This window comes from Lynx rufus, unplaced genomic scaffold, assembly GCF_022079265.1.
Source record: "Lynx rufus isolate CCGP_SWC_20201006 ecotype Redwood Valley unplaced genomic scaffold, mLynRuf1.p SCAF_4, whole genome shotgun sequence".
NCBI classification, from domain to species: domain Eukaryota; kingdom Metazoa; phylum Chordata; class Mammalia; order Carnivora; family Felidae; genus Lynx; species Lynx rufus.
Window position 1 is genome coordinate 13,451,999 of NW_025814856.1, and position 17,081 is coordinate 13,469,079.

The window sequence follows — 17,081 nt, forward strand, 5'->3', positions numbered from 1 at the left end:
GGGGCGCCTGGGTGGCTCAGTCGGTTAAGCGTCTGACTTCGGCTCAGGTCATGATCTCACGGTCCGTGAGTTCGAGCCCCGCGTCGGGCTCTGTACTGACAGCTCGGAGCCTGGAGCCTGCTTCGGATTCTGTGTCTCCCTCTCTCTCTGCTCCTTGCCCGCTCACGCTCTGTCTGTGTCTCTCTCGAAGTAAATAAGCATTAAAAATTAAAAAAAAAAATTAAGTAATCGTTATAACTAACATGGGACTCGGACTCACAACCCCGAGATCAGGAGTCACGTGCTCACTGACTGAGCCAGCCGGGCACCGCAGAAGACCTGATTTTCAACAGTCAACTTGCCCCCTTGGCCTGGAACATTTGGGACCATGGGGGTCTTGACCGTGGTGCTCCAAGCTGGGTCATACACAGTCCAGCGAGAAGAAGCTGTCCCAGGAATAATGGTGGCTCTCAGAGGTGACTGACGGCTATTCTTATCCCTATCATAGAGATGGAACAACCAAGTCCCAAGGGTGTGACAGCCCTTGTCCAGCAAATCCTTCATCTTAAAAAAAATTTTTTTTTAATGTTTATTTATTTTTGAGAGGTGGGGGAGGGGCAGAGAGGGGTCGGGGGGGGGGGGGTGGGTACACAGAATCCAAAGCAGGCTCCAGGCTCTGAGCTGTCAGCACAGAGCCCGACATGGGGCCCGAACCCACGAATCCTGAGATCATGACCTGAGCCCAAGTCGGACGCTCAACCGACTGAGCCCCCCAGGTGCCCCAACGAATCCTCCACAGCCCACCTAGGAAGCTGTGAGGGCAGAAGTGGCCTTGGCTTGTCCAACATTCAAGTCCCCAGCACTTGGCCCCGGGCTTAGTGCACAGTAGGTGTTTCAGAACTTGAGGATGATGTGGTTCTAGAACAATGCCCCATTTTCCAGATGGAAAACTGAATCACCTCTCATGGGTACAGAAAGACTGGGATCCAGCTTTCTGCCCTCTTGACCCCTGCCCTTGCTCCTGAACAGGCCCCTGGGCAAGTCTCAAGCCTTGTGGGCTGGCGGGGGTCCCGGGGCCCGATTTTCCACCTGGCGCTGGGGTTGATGACGGGAGGGGCGAGGTCTCGGGGCTGGTGATTATTTTTTTAACCTTTGTTGCAGCCAGAGACTCAAGGCGAAGCCATCCTGCCCCCCACACCCGGCCGGGCGGTGGCCAGCGAGGCCACACGGAGGCCTGACCCACTGGACGCCTGGCCGCTGGGCCTCCCCAGACCGCACGGTCACGGGACTGCGTCCAACTCCACATCTGGACTTTTCAATTTGGTCCCGGTTTCCAGCTGGAATAAAAGGGCCCGGGGCGGGCCCCGCCTGCTTGAACAAAAGTTGGGCGTAAAGGGCTTGGCCCGTGCCCCCTGCCTGCTTCTCCCCGGTGGACGCCATCCAGGCCCAGACATCAAAGGCCATTCTTTGCCTGCAAAGCCCACGGTTCCATCTGGAGTCTGGCCAGCCAGCCCAGGCACATGGGTCCAACCAGACACCACAAGCTCACGGCCAAGGTGGGGCTGTTGGTCCCTGACGTCACCTCTCCAAGTCTTCCTGTCTCAGGCAGCGACCCCACCATTCACTCGGTGCTGGGCCTGAGACCTGGGTGGCGTCTGAGACTCCTCCCTGGCCCCCTCTGTCCAGTACTTCAATAGCTCTTGTCCCCTCGGCTTCCAAAATACACAAATCCAACCGCTTCTCCTCCTCTGCCGTCCGGCCCCGGTGTCTGCCCTCCTGACTCCTGCCTGGACGCTGCCCCAGCCTCCTCCCCAAAGCAGCCACAGGGAATGTCTCAAAATCATGAATCGGATCGTGTTTCCCTCCCGCTCACACACCCTTCATGGTTCCCCATTTCTCTCAGAATAAAACCCACGTTCTCTCTGTGGCCTGCAAGGCCCCACGTGACGTGGCCTCAGCCCATCCCTCTGGCCTGTCTCCTCCGCCTTCACTCACTCTGCTCCAGCCATACCAGCCCCCTCCCTGTTCCTCCAGCTCGAGAGCCCTTTCCTGCCCCGGGGCCCCACGAGCCAGTCATCCTTTCTATCTGGAATGCTCATCCTCTATGTTTACAAGATACTTTCCTATCATCCTTCAAATCTTAGCTTAAATGTTACCACCTCAGGAGGTCTCCCCCAACCCCTGCGCATAAATACCACCACCCAACTTTCTTCCAAATACTCTCCAGTCTTTGAAATTGTCATCTTTGTATGTTCATGCCGACACACACTGTGTTTTACCATCCCCCCCCCCACCGGCCCCGCCCAAGTGCATCCCGTTGTGCCTGGCACGTTGTAGGTGGGGTTGTGTCTTCCTGGGCACAAAGGGACATACCGGTCCCAATGACAAAGTTGGAGAGGCATCTACCCCTCCGAGGTCCCCTCACTCCCCGCAGCAACACCCCAGGATTTATAACCAAGAACTGCTCTCAGTACTTGCCAGGGTGGGTGCAGCTGTGATGGGGAATACACAGGTAGCCGTGGGGGGCCAGGAAGAGGCACCTGTAAGCTCCAGTTGAAGGAAGGGTAAGGGTAAGCCAGGTCAGAGGCCACAGAGGGTGCTTGGGGTGGTAGGCGTCAGTGTGAGCAGAGGCCTGGAGGTGACAGAGAACAAGGAGGCGTTCTTGGATCTGGTGGGGCCCAGCTCACCTGGGGTAGTGGAGCCGGGTGGTCGGGCAGCACGCGGAATGACGGTGTCTGGATTCCATCCCCGGGCAGTGGGGAGCCATAGGAGGTGAATGAGCAGAAGGCACATAAGACCCGTACCCCCGTGGCCCTGTGCCGGGCCCTGGGAGGCTCCCTCCCCAGACCTCAGCACCCTGTGGGTTCAACATGCTCATGCTTGCTGAGAACATCTCCAAACAGCCTTATGCAAATTCCTGCGGAAAGCTGTCTCCGACCGGTGAGGCCACCCGCCGTCGCCGCCACCACAAGGCTCAGGGAGGTCCGTCAGTCCGAGGGATCCTCCCAGAACCCAGATAACGCACTGACAGCTGCCTGGCTCTGCCCGGGGTCCCTTGGACTCCCCTCAGGCCAGTTGGGTCCCCCCAAAGCCCCGGGTCTAGCCACCACCTCTCAGCCCTCAGTGGATGCTGAAGACCTCTCTCCTTATTCCCCTGGAATTTTCCTTACAGGCCCTGCCAACGCCTCCAGGAACATATTAAAGGAAAATGTTTCCAGCCCAAGCAGGGCTGTTTTATGGCTCTCGAGGCCAGGAGTCTGACCGCAGAGTGGAAAGGCCTTGTCACCCCACTGTTCCTTCTGCAGAGTGGCTCAGACCCCCACCCGCCCTCCTTTGCCCTCCTCGGAGGCCCAGGTTCTGCAGATTCTCCAGCTAAGCAAACCCCCCTCACCCCTGTCCCCCAGACTGGGGAACAATTCCCTAGAGGCTTGGGCTAAAGGCGGGAGCTGCTATATTTTCCATTGTGTATTCACTCAACAAACACCTGCTATTCTCCCGCTGTGCACCGGTCCCTGTCAGGTGCTGGGGACACAGTGGGAACAAGAGGGACCCGTCCTGGGACTCCTGGGTGGCTCTTAAGCATCTGACTCTTGATCTCAGCTAAGGCCATGATCTCATGGTTCAGGACTTTGAGCCGCACATAGGTCTCAGCGCTGACAGTGCGGAGCCTGCTTGGGATTCTCTCTCCCCCCTTTCTCTTTCCCTTCCTCACTTGTGCTCTCCCTCTCTCTCTCTCTCTCACTCTCTCTCTCTCAAAATAAATAAAATAAACTTTAAAAAAAAAGAAGAAGAAGAAGGGACTCATCCTGCCAGAGCCCTTTGATGATCCCAAGACAGTGCAATGGACATTGTTACATCTCAACGTGGCTAAGCTGTTAAGTCGTCAACACCGGCCTGGGTGTCGCCGTGGAGACATTTTGGTAGACGTGATTAACATCCACACCAGTTGGCCCTAAGGAATTGGGGTGGGCCTCATCCAGTAAGCTGAAAGGTCTCAAGGGCAAAACTGAAGTTTCCCTCTTGTCCAAGATGAAGCCAGACCCTAGCTAAAGTCAGGACATACTCTTGCAGTAAGAAAAGGGCCCAGTGTGGCATGACCTCAACATCAATTTGGCTTTCACAGGGAGAATGGGGGAACAGGGAAGTGGGCTTCATAGACAGAGAAATGAGCAAAAAGCTGGCAGAAGGGAGGGCTTGGTCCTTGTGAAACCCATCTGGGTTTGCTAAGGGATGCTTCTTGAAGTTTCGCTCCTACACCCCCCAAAGGCTGGGAGGCCTCCCAGAGGCTGGGAGACGGGGCTTGCCTTCAGGTATTGCTGGAACAAAGGGCTGGTTCCTTGAGCAGCCTTTAAAATTAAAAAACTGAGGGGCGCCTGGGTGGGTCAGTCGGTTGAGCGTCCGACTTCGGCTCAGGTCATGACCTCGCAGTCTGTGAGTTCGAGCCCCGCGTCGGGCTCTGTGTTGACAGCTCGGAGCCTGGGGCCTGCTTCAGATTCTGTGTCTTCCTCTCTCTCTGCTCCTCCCCCACTCATACTCGGTCTCTCTCTCTCTGTCAAAAATAAATACACATTAAAAAAATAAATAAATAAAAATTAAAAAATTGAGGGGCGTCTGGGTGGCTCAGTCGGTTAAGCGTCTGCCTTTGGCTCAGGTCATGATCTCGCGGTTTGTGGGTTTGAGCCCCACGTCGGGCCCTGTGCTGACAGTTCAGAGCCTGGAGCCTGCTCTGAGCACATAGGCACAAGCCAGTGGCTGCTGTCCAGCCTCGTGCAGGGGGGCCTGAAGGACAGTGGAAAGGCACCCTTCCCTGTAAGCAGATCTGTGAGGGAGCCCCTGAGCCCCCCACTTTGTGGGAGGGGGAGGTGACCTAGGATGAGAGCTTACATGGATTCCTGGGCCGGGGCCATAAGGAAAAGGACAGAGACACGGAAGTCAGGGGTAGAGGCATCCACGGGCGAACGGGACTGGACCAGGTGTGAGGATTTTCGTATCAGCGTCAACACCTTCCGGAAAGCATCCACCAGGAAGGGGCTCGGAGCAACCACACAGACCACATGACTCAGCCAGGTGATGTTGGCTGCCTTTATCATTTGTCACGTGAGAGGCTCATGAACGGAGGGGTCATGGGGCAGAAATGGGCGACGCATAGGTCAGCAGGAGGCACTCCCGCTTACAATGATGATCCGGCTACCACTGCTTCTGGAATAGTCCTGCTTATCAGCGACAGAGAGCAGGGCCGGAATAGGAGCACTCCTTCAACCTGGCCTGAACCTTCTCATGGCTCCCACCCCAAGCTTCTCCCCACCTCCCTTCCTCCCCTCCTTCTCGGGGTGGCAGCTGAGTGGTCTGATGGCCCTGCCAGCCTCCATCAGCTCCCACAAACCTCTAGCACATCTACTCCCTTCTAGGTGCATCTGGATATAAGGTCCTTCCACAGACATCATCCATTCTCGGAATGACCCGTGTCCACGTCTCACACCTCTGCGCACATGGGGTTCGCGGGGGGGGGGGGTCACTTCCTCTATTCCGGCATGCTCCGTGACTCTTTTTTCACTTACAACATATCCTGCAGGTAACACCTTATCGATTCTCCGAGCACTCTCTGTCCTCTTTTTGTCGAGATGATATTTACATAACATCCAATTCACCATTACAATTTTTTTTTCATTTTACATTTATTTCGTTTTGAGAAACAGAGTGAGACAAAGCGTGAGTGGGGAGGGGCAGAGAGAGAGGGAGACACAGAATCCAAAGCAGGCTCCGGGCTCTGAGCTGTCGGCCCAGAGCCCGATGCGGAGCTCGAACCCACGAACTGTGAGATCGTGACCTGAGCCGAAGTCGGACACTCGACCGACTGAGCCACCCAGGCGCCCCAGAATTCACCATTTTAAAGCAGAAGATTCAGGGGCGCCCGGGTGGCTCAGCCGGTCGAGCGTCCGAGTTCGGCTCTGGTTATGATCTAACCGTTCGTGACTTCGAGCCCCTCGTCGGGCTCTGTGCTGACGGCGCAGAGCCCGGACCCTGCTTCCGATTCTGTGTCTCCCTCTCTCCCTGCCCCTCCCCCACTCGTGCTCTGTCTCTCTCTGTCTCTGAAAAATAAATAAATGTTAAAACCGACCAACCAACAGACAAACTTCCGGGAGGCAACGCTGGGTCTTTTCCGCTTTAGATGATGATCGTCCTAGTGGGTGTGATGTGGTCCGTTTTCCTTTTGATTCGTTTGGTAACCCCTCAAACACAATACACCAGCTCCTGGCTTCTGAGGACCCTGCTTATCCATCTCTCTGCTAGAAGAGGCCACACAGCTCTCTGGGGACCGGTGGCAGTGACATGCCGTCGGGGCCCACGAGAAGGGGCTAATTTCCCACCCCAACACCTTCTAAAATGGCCACAGTGGAATCCCAGCCCAGACATTTCCCAGCCTGCAGCCTCGTGCGAGGCTCGAAGGGGGTCCCCAGGGACGGCCTTTCCTCCTCGGAGCCTTGCCACCCACAATCGGAGCCTTGAGTCTCTGTGGGAACCGAGCTTCGAGGCCAAGCCAAAACCCACCTCTCCAGACACCCCAGCACATCCCCTAAAAAAGCAACGTATGGTCAAATTAGAATCAAGGTGGCCGCCAGCTGTCCTCCCACCCGAGGCCTGCTGTGACCCATCGTCACCTTCAAAGAGGCCGTTCAGGGAGCAGAGAAGAGCTATAAAATACACACACATGTCTATTTTTCTTTTCCCCACCAGCATCGCTGGGGCCTTGGCCACACACCCATGTTCCACAAAGAACTCCTTTGAAGCAAGAATGGGGCCCCAGAGGGGCGCCCACAGAAACCCACAAGAGCCCACTGTTCTTGGGGGGGCCCTAATTGGGGTCCAGGTTTCCTGGAGCTGGCCCCATCTCAGCAAGGGCAGGGTGAGGGCCACAACTGCGGAAGCCGGGACCCCAACGAGAGGGGGTTGCAAAAAAGGCTGGCGGCTGCAATCCCAAGTAGCCTTCCTCCAGAGCTGTGGAACTTCCCTGTGGCCACGGCCGCTGCTTACCCTTGAGGGACCTCTCTTGGTGCGAGAGAAGAATTCCAGTTTCCTGGACTCGCAGGCTGGCAGGGAACTCGAGGAGGGGCTGGACCAGGATGTGGGGCAGAGCTCTGAATTCGGGACTGACGGGTGGATTCAGGAGTGCAGCCCACGCTGGCTTAAGTCACCAAGTGGGATGGGCCCGGACTGGCCAAGACCTACGGGGGGGACCCAGCCAGGGGTCAAGAGAGAGAGAGACACCATACGCACCTGTGGTGGAAACCCGATGGGACTTTGGCATGGTCTGAAATGACTTTTTTTTTTTTTTAAATTTCAATGATGAGTTGTTAAAATGTGGACAAAGCAAAGCAGAGCCGAGCATTCGCCACGGGCCAGTGCTTGATGGCTGCGGGCTAGGTGCTGCCCTAAGTTATACTCCGTGGGGTGTTGGGGCCACTAGAATCCCATTTCACAGGTGAGGCATCGGGAGGCGGAGACATGGGAGAGACGTCACACACACAGCAAGCCAGTGGCGGGGCAGGGATGTGAATCCGGGCCTGCTCTAGCTAGCTCACCGACGGGCTGCCCTCCGTGGCCAAAGTGAACGATCTGATGCATTTGGCGTAGCTGTCCCCGTGGCGAAGACAGTGAACCCAGCCGTCACTCCCGAGCGTTCCCTCCTGCCCTTTGTCGTGCCTCTCTCTCGCCTCTCCTCGGGCCACCTCTGATCTGTTTTCTGGCAGTTGACATCACGTTCCACTTTCTTTTTTCTTTTTTTTTTTTCTTTAAAAAAAATTTTTTTTTTCAACGTTTATTTCTTTTGGGGACAGAGAGAGACAGAGCACGAACGGGGGAGGGGCAGAGAGAGGGAGACACAGAATCGGAAACAGGCTCCAGGCTCCGAGCCATCAGCCCAGAGCCTGACGCGGGGCTCGAACTCACGGACCGCGAGATCGTGACCTGGCTGAAGTCGGACGCTCAACCGACTGCGCCACCCAGGCGCCCCGACGTTCCACTTTCTATGATGGCAAATAAACGGAACCTTGCAGTACGTGACCTTTTGGGTCTGGCTTCTTTCATTCTGCGTAATGCCCTGAAGGCACATCTGCGCTGTGGTGAGTGTCCCTAGTTCATTGTGGTTCATCCATTGCCCGGATGACGGACATTGGGCTTGTTCCCATAGGGGACGATGCTGTGAGCATTCATGTCCCAGATCTCTGATGGGCACCCGCTTTCGTTTCTGTCAGGGAGACACCAAGGAGGGAAGAGTCGAGCCCCGTGGTGGGTCCGTCACTACCTTTTGCGGAAATTGCCAACCTGCCTTTTCAAGCCACTGGGCCGTTTTGCGTTTCTAGCAGCCCGTGTGCCAGAGAGTTCCGGTTTCTCCTCATCCTTGCCATCACTTCCTCCTGTCAGCTTTTTTCATGTTACCGTCCGGGCAGGAGATCAGGGTCGACCTCGTGTCCTGGGTTGTGAGGCTCCAGGTGGTTTTATATTCCACTCTTCTGTGTTGTCTGATTTTTTCTTTCTTTCTCAGCATCAAGAATATGCTGACAATGGAGGCACCCGGGTGGTTTAGTCGAAGGTTAAGCGTCCAACTTCAGCTCAGGTCATGATCTCGCGGTCTGTGAGTTTGAGCCCCGCGTCGGGCTCTGTGCTGACAGCTCGGAGCCTGGAGCCTGTTTCAGATTCTGTGTCTCCCTCTCTCTCTGCTCCTCCCCTGCTCGTGCTCTGTCTCTCCCTCAAAAGTAAAGAAACAGGGGCACCTGGGTGGCGCAGTCGGTTAAGCGTCCGACTTCAGCCAGGTCACGATCTCGCGGTCCGTGAGTTCGAGCCCCGCGTCGGGCTCTGGGCTGATGGCTCAGAGCCTGGAGCCTGCTTCCGATTCTGTGTCTCCCTCTCTCTCTGCCCCTCCCCCGTTCATGCTCTGTCTCTCTCTGTCCCAAAAATAAAAATAAACGTTGAAAAAAAAATTAAAAAAAAAAAAGTAAAGAAACATTTTTTAAAAATTAAAAAAAAAAAGAATATACTGAGAATGACTTTTAGGGGCGTCTGGGTGGCTGTCGGCTGAGTGTCCGACTCCTGATTTCAGCTCAGGTTGTGATCTCAAAGTGTGTGTGATCGAGCCCCGAATTGGGCTCTGTGCTGACAGCGTGGAGCCTGCTTGGGATTCTCTCTCTTCCTCTCTCTCTCTCTCTCTCTCTCTGCCCCTCCCCTGCTCACATGTCCGCTCGCTTTCTGTCTCTCAAAATAAACAAACAAATTTTAAACTATTAAAATTAAAATTAAAAAAAGAATATGCTACTTTCACAGTCAGGGACCCTCTGTCTCATACACACAAACCTGGTTTTCTCCCAAATAGGAAAAACAAACAAAGATTGAATGCCAATTGAACAGCTGCTTAGCTTTACTTGAAAGTTGCATGAAAGGCCCAGGGTTTCCTTTTAAAGTGACGAAAATGTTCTGGAACTGGATAGAGCCGATGGTTGCACAACGTCATGAATGCACTAAATGCCACTGAATTGTCCACTTTAGAATTGCTAAGGCGGTAAAGTTTATGTTATGTGAATTTTGTCAATTCAATCTTTTAAAAAGTTGCGTCAGAATAACCTGAATATCTCAGTGAGATACCACTTCGCATCCAGCTGTTTGGAAAAAATGACCAAGTGAGATGATACCCAGCGTGGTGAGAATGGGGGTCCTGGGGAACCTCACAGATGGGGCCGGAAGGGGTTGCTGGTGTTACGGTGGCCTTGCTGAACCAGGAGCCGGTTCCCCCTCTTCCAGTGGAATATTCACCTGCCCTGCAATTTGGCCGAGAGAAGTTGCTGGATATGTTGGAGGTGTCCACAGCTGGGCAAACATGGCTCAATGCTGATCAGAGGAGACCAGAAAGCCATCAGAAGCCTTGAGAAATGGGCACCAACATGGCCACAGCTCAGAAATAGAATCACCACGTGAGAAAGAGTAAGTGTCCCTAAGATCACAGATAGCACGATGACCTTTATAAAGTTAAACACAATCCAGCTAAAAATGGACATGCATTTGTAGTAACACATAGAGTTACCCGCCCCCCCCTCCCAAGAGAGCATAAGTTGAATGGAGGGTTCTAGATGAAGGGTACCTGGTGGGGGTATTAGTTTTCTGGGGCTGCTGTAACAAGTCACGCCAGACTGGGTGGCTTTTAGGCCATGAATTTATCCTCTCATGGTGTCAGCAGGGCCGTGCTCCTGACAAAGCCAGAGGATGCTTCCTGGTCTCTTCCAGCCTGTGGGGGCCCCAGGTATTCTCCGGCTTGTGGTCCCATCATTCCAAACTCCGCCTCTGTGTCCACATGACCTTCTCGCTATGTGTGTCTCTTCTTCTGTCTCTCATATGGACAGTTGTCATTGGAGTCAGGACCTACCCTAAATCCAGGACGATCTCCTCTAGAGGTCCTTCACTTAAGGAGGTCTGCAAGGGCCCTTTGTCCAAATAAGGTCACATCCATATAGGTCCTGGGGGGGCAGGACTTGGCCATATCTTTTGGGGGAACACCATTCAACCTATTATAGGAAGCAAATGTTAATTTTTGCTTGTTTGAGGTTTTTTTTTTAAGTTTATTTATTATTGAGAGAGAGAGAGAGAGAGAGGATGTGCACACAAGCGGGGCAGGGGCAGAGAGAGAGAGAATCCCAAGCGGGTTCTGCACTGTCAGTGTGGTGCCCGATGCGGGGCTCAAACTCATGAACTGCAAGATCATGCCCTGAGCTGAAGTCGGACGCTTGCCGATTGAGCCACCCAGGCATCCTTCGCTTGTTAGATTTTTATTTTTTAAAAAAATTCTTTTTAACGTTTATTTATTTTTGAGACAGAGAGAGACAGAGCATGAACGGGGGAGGGTCAGAGAGAGAGGGAGTCACAGAATCTGAAACAGGCTCCAGGCTCTGAGCCATCAGCACAGAGCCTGATGCAGGGCTTGAATTCACGAACCGTGAGATCATGACCTGAGCCGAAGTCAGCCACTTAACCGACTGAGCCACCCAGCCGCCCCACTTGTTAGATTTTTAAACAACTAGTAACCAAGTCAACAAAAGTGGTCGCAGAACTCCCAGTGATGAGAATATGGCCAAACCAAGCATTATTTTTTCTCATCCTTTTCATGTGACATCCTAAAAAAAAAAAAAAAAAAAGCCCTCGGCTGTGGGGGGGGGGTGGCGCAGAGGGGTCAGTGTTAACAATGCAGGTATCTGGGACCATCCAGAACCTTCTCAATCTGAGTGCCTGGTGGGGGGTGGGGTGGGCTCCTTGGAGATTGAGTCCTTCAAATCTGAGATGCCTGCAGCAAGGGGGATACCCAGCCCCTTTGAAACGCCTCATGGTTCCCTTCTGGGCCAATTTCTCCTGGACCATTTTTAAGACTATCCAGGCAAATCCCACCCCCAACTCCCCTAGCGTTGGATTTCAAAAGCAGTGTGTTTCACTGCTCTGAGCCTCGGTTTCCACTCCCGGAAAAACAGGCCAGTGCCACCAACTCGCTGGTCATCAGGCGATGCTGTCCCCATGTTTGTTTCACAGCAGGAGAATAGCACTTTTCACATTTGGGGCCAGATTTCATGTTGAGGTTGAGGGGACTGACCTGTGGGTTGTAGGACACTTAGTAGCATCCCTGGCCTCTACCCACTAGATGCCAGTGTAGAGTTGCCAGATTCAGCAAATACAAATACAGGACGCCCAGGGCAAATCTGAATTTCCGATGAACGTATGATAATTTTTGTAGCCTAAGCGTATTCCAAATATTGCATGGCACATACTTAAAAAAACTAAAAAAAAACTAAAAAAAAACTAAAAAAAAAACATTGACAAGGGTGCCAAGACAATTCAGTGGGGAAAGAACAATCTTTTCAACAAATGGTGCTGGGACATCCGGATGTCCACATGCAAAAGAATGAGGTTGGACCCCTACCATATAGACCTTGGATATCTGTGACCTTGGATGAGGCAATAGTCCCTTAGTTGGTTATAAAAAGCACAGTCAACAAAACAGAAAACAGGTAGGGTAGACTTTACCAAAATTTAAAACATTTCTGCTATGACAAATACCGTCAGGAGAGTGAAAAAAGACAAGCCACAGACTGGGAGAAAACATTTGCAAAGCACACGTCTGACAAGGGACTTGTATCCAGAATACAGAAAGAACTCTTACAATGCTAATAAAAATATAAATAATTTAAAAGAGACGAAGGACTTGAATAGACATTTCTCCTCCAGAAAACAACCTTGAAAACAATTGGAGGACTCACACTTCCTGATTTTGGAAATTACTAAAAAACCATGGTAATCAGGATGGAGGGGTACTAGCATGAGAACAAACAAATATATTAATGCAATAGGCTGGGGAATCCAGAAATAAAGCCTGAAGTTCGTGATCCGTTGATTTTCAAGAAGGGTGCTATCTTCGTCTGCTTGGGCTGTTACCACAAAACATGATACAATTCTCCTGAGTACAACTGAGAATGAACTAATCCTTTCTCCAGAAAGAATGCAAAGTCTTTGGGGGATGTTTATTCTTGACCTCGATATCTTGTAAGTTGATTACTATGACGCAAAGCTAACCATACTTAAATACTATGATATAAAGTCAATACATCACATCCCGTGATGAGGAGATAAGGAAGAAAACAAAGATATTTGCTGTATACATTATACACACACATGCGGAACAAAAGAAGTTAGAAATACTCATGACAATGACAGTCCTCATCTCTATAACTGGTCATGTGGCCATAGCTGGTATATACTACCTTCTTCCACCACCCATCCCATATTCCCTTTGTTCTCAGCAAGCACCTGAGTGGGCATGGTTCTTTACTTCATGGGATGAGCCAAATCATTCCTCAAAGGTCTGGGCCATTAGTAGTCTTGGCTGAATTGCGTTGTTGTAATTTTCCATTGACCTTCATGGTGATCCTAAGGGCATGGTCATACTTAGAGAAAACTTCAGCGATCTCCTACATGCCATATACACTCTTCCTTACCTGCATTGTGAGGTAGCTGGCCAGTTCCCCTTGGTGGTCAGGATCAATAACCCAGCCAGGAGAGTAACTCCCTTCTTCACCTATTAACTCCAAGGCACGGGGAACCCCAAGTGGCTGGGTGGTCATCTTAACTTCAAGTTCAGTGGAATCATTGTCGTTTCTCCCAGTCTAAGCATTCCTCCCTTTGAAATGAAGACCTCTAGGGGCACCTGGGTGGCTCAGTCAGTTGAGCTTGCGACTTCGGCTCAAGGTCATGAGCTCGCAGTTCCTGAGTTCGAGCCCCGCGTCAGGCTCTGGACTGACAGCACGGAGCTTGCTTGGGATTCTCTGTCTCTCTCTGTCTGTCCCTCCCCTACTCTCTCTCTCAAAATAAAGAAATAAACATTAAGAGAAAAAAGAGAAATGAAGACCTCTAGGCCAGGAGAGCGGAAGGTCATGGGGACAGGAAGCAAAAACTTTGTGAGGGTGACACCGGGGGTGAAAATGTGTGGTGCCACTCCCATCTCCGCCCCTTGATTCCCAGATCCGTGAATCCTGCCTGTGGGAAAAGCAGCACCGCATACTGGGCGATGATTCAGAGCACATGCAACCTCCTGGAGAACCGTGCCCCAGCCCGGAAATGTATTGCTACCTTGCTAGCAACCCCCCCCCCCCCCCGCCAAGTCTTCAAATGGCTGTTCCACTACTGCTCTGTCAAACCAGCTGTTCCACGGTGGTGGGGAGCATGGGAAAAAACAACGAATTTCGTCCACATGGGTCCATCGCTGCACTTTGTACGTGGCAAGTGAGTTCCTTGGTCAGAAGCAATGCTGTGTGGAACACCATGATGGTGGATAAGGCATTCTGTTAAGTCCACAGATGGTAGTTTTGGCAGAAGCGTTGCATGCAGGGAAAGCAATTCCGTATCCAGAGTAAGTATCATTCCAGTAAGGACAAAATGCTCCTTTTTCCATAATGGAACCATTGTAATCAACCTACCACGAGGTAGCTGGCTGATGACCTCGGGGAATGGTGCCATATCGGGGGCTCAGCGTTGGTCTCTGCTACTGGCAGATGGGACACTCAGCGGTGGCTAAAGCCAGATCGGCCTTGGTGAGTGGAAGTTCATGTTGAGCCCATATATAACCTCCATTCCTGCCACATGGCCACATGGTTCATGAGCCCACTGAATAATGGGCAGGGGTGGCTGGGGAAGGAGGCTGCCTGGTATCCACAGAACAGGCATAATCCTATCCACTTGATTATTAAAATCCTCCTCTGCTGGGGCTCCTGGGTGACTCAGTCAGTTAAGCATCTGACTCTTGATTTCCGCTCGGGTCGCCATCTCACGGTTCATGAGATCGAGCCCTGCGTCAGTCTCTGTGCTGACATTGTGGAACCTGCTTAGGAATCTCTTTCCCTCTCTCTCTTTCTGCCCCTCCCCTGCTCTCTCTCTCTCTCTCAAATAAATAAACATTTAAAACAAAATAAAAGCCTCCTCTGCTGAGGTCACCCTTTGGTAAACATTCACGTGGGACGTAAATATCTTCACATGTCCCCTGTCCAAAGAGGCCTATTAACATACCTCTTTCCCAGATTTCTTTGTCACCGATTTTCCGATTGTCTTCCTTCCAATTCTCTGACCATCCAAACAAACCATTCGCACAGCCCATAAATCAGCATAAAATTGCATGTTTGGCCTTTTCTCCTTCCAAGCAAAATGAGCAACTAAGTACACTGCTTGAAGTCTTGCCACTGGGCAGACTGCCCTTCACCATTGTCCTTAAGGGATGTCCCAGAGGGACGGTAGTGTTGCAGCTGTCCCCTTTAGGTGGTGCCTGCAAATTGTATAATCCAGACCCGATATCACTTGGTCTGCCAGCTGATCATAATAAACTTCATATGAGGCCGTAGATACAGCTACAGGCGAGAGGAGACCATATAGCAGAGGTGGGGAGCAGGGGCATTTGGGCCACTTTTTTTTTTTTAAGTTTATTTACTTATTTATTTATTTATTAAAAACCTTTTTTAATGTTTTTATTTATTTTTGAGACAGAGAGCATGAGCATGGGAGGGTCAGAGAGAGGGGAGACACAGAATCTGAAGCAGGCTCCAGGCTCCGAGCGGTCAGCACAGAGCCCGACCCGGGGCTCGAACTCACGGAGTAGGAGATCATGACCTGAGCTGAAGTTGGATGCTTAACCGACTGAGCCACCCAGGCGCCCCTATTATTTATTTATTTACTTAGAGTGAGTGGGGAAGGGACTCCAAGCAGACTCCAAGCAGTCTCCGTGCTGTCAGCGCAGATCCCGACACGGGGCTCAAACCCATGAACCATGAGATCATGACCTGAGCTGAAACCAAGAGTCGGGCGCTTAGCTGACTGAGCCACCCAGGTGCCCCAACCGGCTGCTTCTTTGTGGCGTTTACTTGTGCCTTTGGGGTCGGCTTGGGCCAGATCGTGTATATACCACTCCCATATGATGGTGGAGGGCTGCCGTGTACATCCACCTTTACAGGTTGATGTGTCAGACAATATATAGTTCATGCTGGGCTGCTCAGGTCACATGGTAACTTGGTGGCTCCATGGTGAAGCATTCAGTCTCTACTAAGGCCCGGTAGCAGGCCTACAGCAGTTTCACAAAAGGAGAGTAGCTATCAGCAGAGGACGGCAGGCCTCTCCCTCAAATCCTAAGGGCCTGCACTGCGATTTGCTTACAGCAAATTCTATCGGCCGCTGCCTCTTCCAGCATGATCGAGATGGCTGGATCTCATGGCTCAAGTGGCAGGGCAACTTTTGGGGCCGTCATTTAGGTTTCTCTCTTGTTCTGGGCCTCACTTAAAACTCAGTTTTTTGAGTCACCCAGGCCGGAGTGGGCCACCCAAAGGAGGAATCGGTTGCCTCCAAAATCACGGAGGCCCACTGGACATGGTGCTTCTTTTTGGCTTGTGGTAGGGGCCAGATGCAACACCTTATCATTCGCCTTAGAAGGGGAGTCTCGACGTTCCCCACACCGCTGCACCCCTAGAAGCTTTACAGAGAGAGAGGGTCCCTGAAATTTTGTCAGATTTATTTCCCATCTCCTGACATGCAACTGTCTTACCAATAAGTGTAGAGCGTTTTCTCCTTCTTACTCACAAGGCTCAATCTACATAACGCTATCAGTGTAATGGCCTGGTGTGGTATCTCGTGGAAGGGAAAGACGATCGAGATTCCTGATACCTAAATTATGACATAAGGCTGGAGAGTTGCTACACCCCTGAGATAGGAAAGTGAAGGTGTATGGCTGGCTTCGCCAGCTGAAAGCAAACTACTTCTGGGGGGCCCTATGGACAGGGCTGGAGAAAAAGGCATTTACCAGCCCAATAGCTGCGTACCAGGTACCAGGGGAGGGTGTTAATTTGCTTAAGCGATGAAACCACTTTGGTAGAGCAGCTACAATTAGAGTTACCACCTGGTTAAGCTTGCAATAATCTACGGTCATTCTCCAAGCTCCATCTGTCGTCTGCACAAGCCATGGAGGAGAGTGGAATGGGAATGTAGTGAGAATCACCACCCCTGCCTCTTTCAAGTCCTTGGTGGCAGCACTAATCTCTGGAATTGCAAGAATGCAGTATTGCTTTGGTTTACCATTTTCTTAGGTAGAAGCAGTTCCAGCGGCTTTCCCTCTGCTATTCCCCCCATAAGAGCCCTTACTCCACAGATCAGGGAACAGATATGAAGATTCTGCCAGCTGCTAAGTGTGCATTCCAGTTGTGCATTCCAGAACCAGGTGAAGAGCCACAGGATGGTTTTGGGGACCACTGAACCCATATCTCACCTCCATAAGGGCCTATGGAGGGCCACTCTGACTGGTGGACAACAGTGACATTTCGGGTCTCCTGGAACTAATGTCAGTTCAGAGCCAACGTCCCGTAATCCCTGAAAGGTCTGATTATTGCCTTTTCCCCAATGCACAGTCACCCTGGTAAGGGCCAGAGGTCCTGTGGTGGAAGGCTGAGAGAAAGATGAACAGTATAAATTTTCACTAGTGTGCTGGAGTCCTTCCTCAAGGTGACCCAGCCTCCCCTTCATTCAAAGGACTTGGGTTTGTGAACTGG